The sequence below is a fragment of the Cupressus sempervirens genome, chromosome 5, assembly GCF_028749045.1.
Source record: "Cupressus sempervirens isolate cs-2001-9-10 chromosome 5, ASM2874904v1, whole genome shotgun sequence".
NCBI classification, from domain to species: Eukaryota; Viridiplantae; Streptophyta; class Pinopsida; order Cupressales; family Cupressaceae; genus Cupressus; species Cupressus sempervirens.
Window position 1 is genome coordinate 743,345,300 of NC_143122.1, and position 12,397 is coordinate 743,357,696.

Consider the following 12,397-nt stretch of genomic DNA (forward strand, 5'->3'; position numbering starts at 1 on the left):
TCAACTAACTAAGAACACAATAGGTATTCCAAAATCACTCTCTCATTAGAATCATTCTTTGTTTACATCATTGAATAATTCATGAAGAATAGAAAAGAGTGACTTATGAATCTTAAACTAGTTTTTTCTTTCATTATCTCGTCTCCTCCATTTTCCAAAATGATCCTAAATCCATTATATAGAGGATTGGAGACTTATTAAAAACATGACATAAAAGATATGAAAAAGCATCACTAGAAAAGAAGGTGGAATGTCAACCATGACATAGAACATTGATTAAGAAATATAATAATAGCTTTGTAGGAAATATAGCAAGTTAGGTCTTCCTGGTTTTTCTTAGAACAATAACTCCTCTGCAGGTGTGGCTTATCATTAGGAACTGATCTGCACTTCCTTTGCCATGATTGGTCCTCATCATCTTTTTAATTTAATATGGTAATCACCACTCTATGTGCCACTTCTCCATTTCCTAAAAATTAGGAACATTCATCATGACAACATTTCTACTCTTATTCAGATATTAGAACATAGCTTAAAATATTTATATGAAATATTGCATTATATGTATAATATTAAGCATAGTATGTCATATCCACTATCCATCAATTCAATAAGTTCTAGCCATATCTAGCATAAGTTCACAAGATATTTAAAGACAAATGTATTGGAACTATTTTTCACAAGGCTCAAAGAGTAAGTTCAAACTATAAAAACTATATCAAATTTGAGACATTAATATGCCCCATCACACACTATTAAATGTGACCTTGTTAAAGGATTTAATAACCCTATTAGGGGGGGTCTTTCTAGAGGACTTTGATCATTCCATTTAAAATGTCACCTATTTAAAGAATTTACACAGACTATTAAGTCTTCCAAATGATTGTTAGGTCAACCTATGTTGAAAGAATTTTAATACAAACTATTTACAATGACTAGAAACAAAATAATAGGTTTTGGTCTATGTTATTACAACTCATTTTTGTTTCTTGAGATCTCTATTTGGTTCTTGTGGCGACTCACTAATAAGCCTTCCATTGTCATCTTTGATCTTGATTTTCTTTGAAACTCTACCATAAATCAATCTGCTCTTCTCAACAACACTTAAGCCTTCTGCTTAGATTCACTTATCAACATCAACATCATCTCTACAAGCTTTCTCCTTTAGCTTCACATTCACTCACACTTGTGTGTTTTTTTATCAATCTTTCTCTATATGCCTCTCTTCATGTCTATGCACTTGCACACACACACACACACACACACACACACACACACACAACACTGTTTGTTCAATTTTGTATCTCTTTAAATAGGTAATTTTTGCTTTACTATTTTCTACAACCATTGTAGATCTTAGGGTTTACAAATAGGTTAAACTCAATTCATTGTATCTGTCCATCTTCTTAATCTTCTTCTAGAAACTTCTCTAGAATCTGTCTATTAGGTCTTTAACTAATCATTACCTTGAATTCAATGATCCAACTCATCAATCTTATCTTCAACATGGTTTACATCTCCCACGAATTCATCTATGTCAGCTTGATCTCATGATTTCCTTGAATTCATTCTCATATTTTCACTTGGCAATCTCTAAATTCTAACACACAAGCATCACTAATTAATTTAGTTGTTTTAAAGCTTTCTGGGTTGACATCAACTATCTTGCTTGGTCAATGATAATACTCAATCAGCACTAGATTTTCTCGGCACTCTATTAACACTAGCATTACTCAACATTCCTTAGCATTTTACTCTATTTCTCAACTTATCTTAACTTTCTTGACATAAACAATCACTTTGCTTTATCAAAGTTTGTCTAATCAAATGTCCATTAGAACTCCCTTTCATAACTCGACCTTTCCTATAGGTGCTACTATTATGAGAAATTTCTCGTATCCTCTTCATCAATCAAATATATATGACCTTTAGATTAGGTAGCAATATGTCTTATCGATAGATTTGACATCAATGACAAAACAATAATTGTTCCAATTGTAAGTTTACAACAATCTCCCTCTTTGGCATTGATAGAAACATCTCAATATCTTAATATGTAGCAATACCACTCACACTTGTTACCATACAATCCAACAAATTTCACTCTGATTCTCTTTTTTGAATTTCTCTCTCTGAAAAAATTCTCCCTCTTTGGTAATCTCTCCCTCTTTAATGTAACTCTCTCTCTTTCTCTCTGTAGTAATATCTCCCTCTTTAGTCATTTCTCCCTCTTTGACAATAATACCAAAGATGTTTAGTCATTTGAGCTTCAAACTCTTCATACATCTAAATTATGTAGGTTTTTCATGTCTAGATGATTCTTGTCATCTATCTATGACTGATCTATTATGTTGTATAAAATTATCTACCTTAGGGTTGTCCCAAAGTAGAGCTAGATTGCATCACTATATAGGATATTATGATTATCACATGTGATGCAATGAACCTTGTGTTCTTAAGTAGCTTTGGTGAGCAGAATTACCCCTATTTTACCTCTAAGATATTCATGAGCATCTTTAGGTAATGGTTTTGTGAATATGTCAGCAATCTATTCTTTATTATTCACATATTCTAGCTTCACTTCTTTGTCTTGAACTAATTCACTCAATTAGTGATACTTGATAACAATGTTCTTTGTCTTAGTGTGCATCACTAGGTTCTTTGAAATGTTGGTAGCACTTGTGTTATCACAATAGATAACCAATGGATCTATAATTTATTCTTCCATACCTTTCAATAATTGCTTGATCCACATAATATTTGAATATTTTATTGTAGCTGCCACAAAATCAAGTTCAACTATTGATTAGGAAATAAAATTCTTCTTTTTGCTTGTCCATGACACCAATCTCTTTCCTAGAAAGAATGCACCTCCACTAGTGTTTTTTTAGTCATCAATATTTCCTCCCCAATCCAAGTCAGTAAACACTTTTAGTTCAAACTTATCATTTATTTTGTGATACAATCCATAGTCTCCTATACCTTTCAGATATCTCATGATCCTTTTCACTTCCATCATGTGATTCTCTTTAGGATTTGCTAAAAATCTAGCAACTATCCCAACTGCTAAAGCAATATCTGGTCTACAATGAACAACATATTGTAGTTTTCCAATCATGCATCTATATAGGGTTTGGTTCACATTAGTAGAATCATTAGTTTTATATAGCTTATGTCATGTATACATAGGTGTACTCACTAGGCTAGAATCTTCCATACCAAATGTCTTTAGTATCTCTTTGATATATTTGGATTGTGTAACCAAACTTTATTTGACATACCTATAATCCAACAAAGAATTTCATTTTACCAAGAATAGAAATTTCAAATTCCTTCTTCATTTTATTAGCAAATGATTTGCATAATACTTCTCTTCCTCCAAATATAATATCATCAACAAATATTTCAGTTAACAATACTTCATTGTTCTTACTATTCTTCAAATATAGGTTATTGTTATCATTTGTCCTTTCAAAACAAATCTTCACCCAATAGTTATGCAATCTTTCATGCCATGCTCTTGAGGCTTACTTCAATCCATAAATGACTTTGTTCATTTTACATACCATGTTCTTCTTGTTTAGATCTACAAGTCCTTTAGGTTGTTCAATGTATACTTCTTCCTCTAATATACCATTTAAAAATGCAAATTTGACATCCATTTGATATACCTTGAAATTATTGTAGGTTGAATATGCAAGCAGAGTTCTAACTTCTTCAAGTCTTTCCCATGAGAAAAAGTTTCTCAATAATCAAATCCTTATTCTTAAGCATAACCCTTGCATACGAGTCTTGTCTTGTTTGTTGTTACTTCTCCATTCACAATGAGTTTGTTCCTAAAAGCCCACTATATCCCAATGAAATTTTTTTCTTTAGGTCTTGGCATTAAGGTCCAAGTATTGTTCTTCTCAATCTAGTCAATCTCTTCATCATTGTCTAGATCCAATCTTCACTGTCTAAATCATCCTTTACTATTTTGGGCTCAAACTCACAAAGTAAGCATGTATCATCATTAAGTCTTTTTCTGATCACAACACTTGATTCAACATCACCAATGATATTTGTGATGTATTCTCACATATTTTACTAGCATGAGCAGTTTCCTTCTTTTTTCTTCCATAGGTTCATCTTGAAAATTAATCTCAACTTCATTTTCTCTCTCTTGTTCAAGTTCTAGTTCATGTTCTGCATGCTCGACATTTTCTATCTGATGGTTGACATTTCCCATCTATAACTCAACATCTGTAGTTTTTTGCTCAGCACCAACTCTCTGGTGCTCATCAATTTGAATTTGTATTTCATTATTTCCTATCTACTGAGAGACTACAACTTGATTAGCTTGATTATTAGGAGTGATTGGAGCATCATCATCCACATAGATGAATGTACTATAGTCTTCAAGTTCTTCTTTACATGCAATGTCAATTTTTTTTGCAAACTCATCAACTTTCACATTTGCACTTTCCACAGTTTTGTTAGTGTTAAAATTTAAAGACTTATAGGCTTTTTTCTTGGTAGAATAACCTAGGAATATACCTTCATTTCTTTTTGCACCAATTTTTACATTCCTATTAGCTTTAAGTATATAGCATCTACTTCTAGATATTTTTAATACTTCACATTAGGAGCATAACCATACCAGAGTTCAAAAGGTGTAGTATTTGTACCGTTCATGACTTGTACTCTATTTAGGGTATAAACAATAGTACTAGTTTCTTCTCTCCAACTCTTTTTTGATACATTCTTCTCCATCATTAATATTCTTGCACATTTTATTATTGACATGTTTCTTCTTTTAGCTATCCCATTCTAAGGAGGGGTCCTTGGTGTTGACATCTGTCTTTTAATTCCTCTATCATTGTAGAATAAATTAAATTTATTTCAAATGAATTCACTACATTTGTCAGATCTCAAGCACTTCAAAATCTTCCCCATTTATTTCTCAACTCTTGCTAAATACCACTTGAATAACTAAAAAGCATCAGATTTAGCTTTAAGAAACATCATAGTCATCATCCTAGAGTAGTAATCAACAACTAAAATGAAGAACTTATCTTGATGGTAGCTTTGAACATCAAAGGGTCCATAGAAGTTACTATGAACCAATTCCAAAATATTACTATAAGTGTATGTTTTTATCTTGAAACTAGACTTGGCCATCTTTCCCCATTGATATTGTTATACATAGCATTTTTAAGAAACTTTAGTTTAGGAAACCCTCTTACTTTCCTCATCTTACTATTATTCACCAAATTGTCAAAGTTTACATTAAATAATTGCTTCGACCATAACCAAAAATCTTGTTATGCAAACAAACATGTCTCACTTGATAGATCTAGATAGAACAAATTACCTCTTGTTTGATCACCACTTCCAACTAGCTTACCGTCAACATCATTTATCTTGGCCTTCCTAATATGGAATTCAACTTTGTATCCTAATTTATTTAGCTATGAAATACTCAACAGATTATAGTTAAGTTCTTCAACCCAATAAACATTGTCACATGTTATCTTGTCAGTTAGTTGAATAGTTCCTTTACCTTTCACAACACACATAATATCATTGCCAAATTTAACACATCACCTTTTTATGGACCAATATCTTCAAATTTATCTTTATCATTAGTCATAAGATTGGAGCATCCACTATCTATTATCCATTTGTCAATTTTGTTTACAGATGAAATTAATGCAGTTTTCTCATCTTCATTGGACTCTTATTTAATAGAAACATAGACAACTTCATCATCATTAATCGTAGATTCATTATCAGTTTCTTCTTTAGCACTATAATAAGATTTCTTACCTTTGTCATCCTTTCTTCTCTTTTAGTCTTTGTCATCTCTTCTTCCTTTGTACTTTCTTTCCTTCCTTTCATCCTTATCCTCTTGGTCTAGACACCTAGCAACAATATGACCAACTTTGTTGCATGAAAAATAAATGATCGGTAATTTACCTTTGTATTTACCTCTTCCTCTTCCAAATCATTTTACAATAAGGGCTTCCAGTTCATCAATGTTATCATCAAAACTATCACTAGTATTCTTCACATATTTACCTTTTCTTTTGCTAAGAACTAGTTGTGACTTGAAATTAGATTCAATAGTGGCAAGTGTGTAGTTATCATTGTTAGACATCTCAAAAGAATTACGTCTACCAATTACACCTTATAAGGTCAAAGTGTTACCTAGCGTGCATCTTAGTTCTTGGATTGAAGAGACTCTAGTGAAATAGATAGGGAGTAGAGTCCTCAATACCTTATCATTTTTTGATCTTTGATTTCTCCATTTGTACCACAAATAGAATTAAAAACATCTTTAACTCGTGTGCAATATTGTACTGTGTTCTCACCATTGATCATTCTCATGTTATCAAATTTTCCTCTCAAGCTTTCTAATTTGGCACTTAGGACATTTTCGTTATCTCCATATATGGTCATCAATTTGTCCCACATCTTCTTTGCACTTTCACATTCTTTTATGTCATCAAACTCGACATAACTTAGGGCTAAGGAAATATCCAACATTGCTTGATTATGTTATTGTTTCTACTTGAGTTGTTCAGTTGTCAAATGAGTAGTGGTCACCTTTACATGTTCAATGTCCACAAGATTGATAAAAGCATCACTAATACTGGATATGTGCAACCTCACCAAGGTCTGCCATGTAGAAAGTTCTCCTTGTTTAGCTTGGGTACATCTCTCTTATGAGTCATGATCTTTAGCTTTAAGTACCTTCAAACTTTTCTCTATAAGCACTAAGCTCTAGTACCAATTGTTAATTTAGCACAACTAGGTTGGGGGGCAGAGGGTGGGGGGGGTTGGGGTGGGGGGTTGGGTGGTGAATCAATTACTCAACGTCTTTATTTACCCTTTGAACAATAAAAAAACACTCACTATTTTGCTAATCTTGTTGTTGCTTGGTCTCTAATGAAAATACTATCTTAAACATAACTTGCTTTGCATAATGAAAACATATAAAGAATTCATCACAAATTTGACACTAGGATTTTTATGTGAAAACTCAATTGGGAAAAACCACTAGTAATATGTCACTCTTTTTCACTCTTTAACTGAGCTCTATTAAGATCCAACCCTATTAAAGGGTGCAAAACACATTGTTAAAGGATTTAATAACCCTATTAGCAGTGGCCTTGTCAGAGAACTTTGATCACTCCATTTAAAATGCCACCTAATTAAAGGATTTACACAGTCTGTTAAGTCTTCCAAATGACTGTTAGGTCAACCTCTGTTAAAAGGATTTCAATACAAATTTTTTACAATGACTAGAAAGAAAACAATAGGTTTTTATCTATGTGATTACAACTCACTTTTGTTGGTTTAGATCTCTATTCAATTCTTGTGATAAACCTTCCATTATCATCTCTAATATTGATTCACTTGGAAAACCTTCAAGCAATTAGTCCACTCTTCTCAAAAACACTTAAGCCTTTTTCTCAAATTCAATTATCAACATCAACATCATCTCTACAAGCTTTCTACTTTAGCTTTGCATCCACTCACACTTGTGTATTTTTGATCAACCATTCTCTGTATGTCTCTCTTCACATATGTACTCGAACATACACACACACACACATACCACCATTTGTTTGGATATGTAGCTCTTTAAATAGGAAATTCATGCTTTATCATTATCTACAACCACTATAGATCTTAGGGTTTATGATTAGGTTCAACTTGATTGATTGTATCTATCCATATTGTTGATCTTCTTCTAAAAAATTATCTAAAATCTGTCTATTAGGTCTTTACCTAATCCTTGCCTTGAATTTAAAAACCCAACTCATTAATCTTATCTTCAACATGGTTTACATCTCCCAAGAAATAATCTATTTTAGCTTGATCTCACAATTTCCTTGAATTCTTTCTCATACTCTCACTCGAAAATCTCTAAATTTTGACACTCGATCATCACTAAATTACTCAATTTCTATAAAGCTTTTTGGCTTGACACCAACCATCTCCCTCGGTCAATCCTAATGCTCAATCAATACTATGTTTTCTCAGCACTAGCTTGGTTGACACTAGAATTACTCAACATTCCTTAGCATTTTCCTCTATTTCTTCACTTGGCTTAGCTTTCTTGACATAAATAATCACTTTGCTTTATCACATTCTATCTAATCAAATGTCTATTGTAACTCCATTTTCATAACTCAACCTTTCCTCTAGACCTGCTATTGTTATGAGAAACTTCTCAAATACTCTTCATCAATCAAATAGATATGACATTTAGATTATATAGCAATATGTCTTATCAATAGATTTGGTATCAATGAGAAAACAACAATTGTTCCAACTGTAAGTTTCCAACAACTTCTATGGTTAATTTTATTATTGAAGAACATTTATGTGCTAAGAAACAATATCATGAGTTCTATGAGTCAACTAATACTTGGATTGACTTAATCAAAAAATATTACTTGGATTTAGACTTGTAATGGTTTGTTGTATCCCCCTCAAGGTTATGTTTATTTTCCTATTGAGTTTTGTGGTAAAGTCCATTGAATAGTACCTTTGTTGTCATCATACATCTGATTAGTTCCAAGTGAAGCTTAGTTTACCTTGGTAAATCATAAACCTATGTCACCCTTTTATAAAGGAAAAGGCTAAAAAAAGTCTAATTGTTCAACTACAATGACATAAAAGAGGTATTATTATTTAGAATTTGATAATGAAGTAAACTAATGAAAAATGTAGAAAGGGATGGAGTTTCAGATTATTATTTTCAATGATTATTTGGAATAAGAATTGATATATTTTTCTAATTTTCAAGGATGATTTTTTAGTTGTTGAAAAATATTAAACATTAAGGCTCTAGTTCCCACCCCAAAACTATATGAAAATAAGTTGTTTCTCCTTTGATCTCATATTATATTATAGATGAAATATATAGCTAACTCAATAAGAAATTAAAAATGGTTTTTGAAAGATATTTTCTCTTTTATAACAATCCAAATTTCAATTAACCTAAAATTGATAATTTTCATCTCCCACCACATTTTTCAAAACAAATCTATTCTAACCAAAATAAAAATTATAGATTCTAGAAGAGAACTCTCTCCTCTAGAACATCATTTTGTTTTGTTTTTTTTTTATATGATTTACTATTTTTTCTTTCTCAAAATCAATATCTTCTCAAGTGTTAAAATACGTAATTGTAGTATTTCTTAATTACAATATAAGTTATATCTAATTATAACACTATATATGCAAATATTGTTGAATTTGAGCTCTACAAAATGGTATTTATGTGTTATTAAAAAAACATAATTAAAAAGAGTAAAAGTTATTGAAATGTCACTTTTTTCTAAAATAAATTTATTTCTTTAGTAAATGGATGCAAACTAGTATTAAAAATGCATTTAATAGACACTACAAATTGGAAAAGTTTGACACTTATATCACTTATCTAGAATGAGTTTATCTAGATCACATGTTTAAATGAAATTGATTTTTAGATAGAAATACTCAAATTTAGGCATTCTAATAAGTCAACCTAAAAGGTGACACAACTTTTTCTTATGATGGTGAGATTAAAATGATCAATCATAGTCTCTGTCATCCTTCTAGACCTTGACATTGTGATACTCTTGATCTCTTTTTGCCTTCTATTCCTACTACACCTCATAATCATCTAGATTATATGTTTCAATCTTATGAAGCTCATAAATGTTGAAAGATTCTTGAGTTTAGTATGCCTTGGGATAATTTTTTGTTGTCTTTTTCCTACACCTTCTACACCTTTTTCTTCTAATTCTTCTATTTCTAATGGTCAACCACCTACTGATCCTCCTAGTGTGATTCTTTACCCTAGTGTAGTTCTGTTTTCTAGTGTGAATCCTTCTCCTAGTATGGTTCCTCCTAATTCTCAGCCTCTTATTATTCCTCCTCTTGTGCTATCAAAAGGAAATGAACCTATGGTTTTTTATTTTCTATCATCTCCTCAACCAATTTCTAATACAACTAAGAACAACTAACATGCTCGTGACCCTCGAAAGAACTGTTAGGCTAATTTTGAAGCTTGTATGAATGCTTCTCACCAGCCCATGTATTCCAAGGAAGCTAAGCATACTAATGAGATGGATATTGCTATTAATTTATATGAAGAGGATAATTTAGATGATGATGAGCATGAGATTATTGATTGGTGCATGGGAACCTAGCCATCATATAATTACAAGAGATCATAATGGATATTTTAATGATATATGTTCATTCATATATGTCTCAATTTAATTCTATGTAATGGAATCCAATTGAAAAGAAAAGTTGTAACAAAAATTTAATGTTGTCCACATTGTCATAGTTAAGGTCTGAACTGGTTTAATATGTCAAAAGTTGTAAAAGGACTCTTGAAAGGATAATAACCATGTAAAAGGTTATTAAATGTTCATTTTGATATGTCCTTTGGAGTGGAAATTTGTCTAGCTCTAAATAGAGTTTGATTAGCTGGGAGACTATTTGCAAGCCTAAGAAGGAGGGTGGTAATGTTCTTTGATCAACTATCTTGAGTAGTCAAGTGTTGGATGGTAAGCTTTATTGGTGATGGTGCTTTGGACTACATCAACTATGGGCCCATACTATTACTCATAAATATTTTAGAGGTGTTGATCCTTGCTCTATTTTTGCACTTCCTCTTGAAGGTCGTGGCTTTATGGTTTGGCATACTCTCAAGACTGGTGCTCTTTTAGTTAAAAGGGGTCTTTTCTAGATATGTAAGGGAGGCTTTAAGGCTTTGTTTTGGTATGATGCTTTGGATGGATTCCCCTTTATCTTATTCATCTACCCTCATCTTCAAACTCTTTGTGATTCTTTTCTTGCTATTGGATGCAATAAAGTGTCTCATTACAAGACTCCTTATTAATTGGGACTTATTGTTGGTTATAGATGGAAGCACTATTGATATTGGCCTCCTAGAGGCACAAATCTAGATCATTAGGAGTTTTTTCAGATTTTGGCCTCTAACATATGTTTCTCTCTACTAGGACTAGATGTTTTAGCTTGGGGAGGTACCTTGTCTACTAAATATTGTATCTTTGTTGGGTATCATGAGATAACTAGATAAATGTTAGGGGATGCAGAGCTCCCCTGGTAAAAACAAGTTTGGAATAAATTTTCTTGGTCCAAGTGCAATTTTTTTATGTGTCTAGTGGATCAAAACCATTGTCTTATGTGGGATATCTTTATAAACAAAGATTTGAATGCCCCTCATTTTTTGTTTTGTGTGATAATGGGGAGGAGTCTATCTCCCATCTGTTCTTCCATTGCTCATTTTCTACTCAGTTATGGCATCTTTGGTGGAGTTCTTAGGGTTACATTATTGTTGGCATGCTTCCTCTTTGCCTAAGTTTTGCACCTACTTGGGGAGTGCTCCCTCCAAGGCTTCTCCTCTCCATGCTTCTTGGATTGCTGGTCCATCATTCATTCTTTGGCATATCTGGCTAGGGAGGAATCGATGAATCTTTCAAGATGTCCAAATCTTCAAGAAACTATTCAAGAAAAGTGTGAGTTAGATGGGGGTATGGATTTGACTGATCTTGCTATATGCGATCACCTCAATTTTCTCCTTTAGGATAAGGCTGCAACTCAATGGTATTAAAGAGTGCCCAAACAACCTTAGTGATAGGGGAAGGGACACGTGAATTGGGAGAGGAGTTGGACTCCTCCTCCTCATGGAGTTCTAAAAATTAACATTAATGGTTCTTCCCAGGGGAATCCAAGACCTACTAGTATTGGGGGAGTGGCTAGTTATAGCTTTGGTGAAGTTAAATTCTTTTTCTCAGTGTATAAGGATTACCATACAAATAATATCATGGAGGCTTAGGCCATTTTATATGCTTTGGAACAATGTTGTTTGAGGGGATGGTGCAAGATTATCCGTGAGTCTGACTCCCAAGTGGTGGTGAGCTTGCTTACTTTGTAAGAACTTGTGAATATTAGTTGGCAATTGGCTACTACGTTTAATCAGACACTTCTCTTTTGTACTTTTCTTGAGTTCATTAGGTTCACTTGCATTTCTCACAAATAGAATAGAGCTGGTGATTGTTTGGCCAAATGGGCTTTTTTTCATGCACTGAGCTAGAATATTATGGATAGGGGGCAACTACCCCTTAATCTATTATGAGAATTTGATGAACTTGTTGATCAGGATAGAGTTCCTTGTTGAGCTCTTCTTGTTGTAATCCTTTTTGTCTTAATAAAATTTTACCCCTCTTTTTCCCAATGTTTATGCAAATTCATGACATCACATTTGTTAAAAGTTTCAAAAGTTGTCAAGAAGGTGAAGAGTTGCAAAAAATGCAACAATGTAAAATTGCATTAAAGTTGTAAAAGGAAGTCCAAAGGTCATGGTGGCATTTTTAAGGTGTAA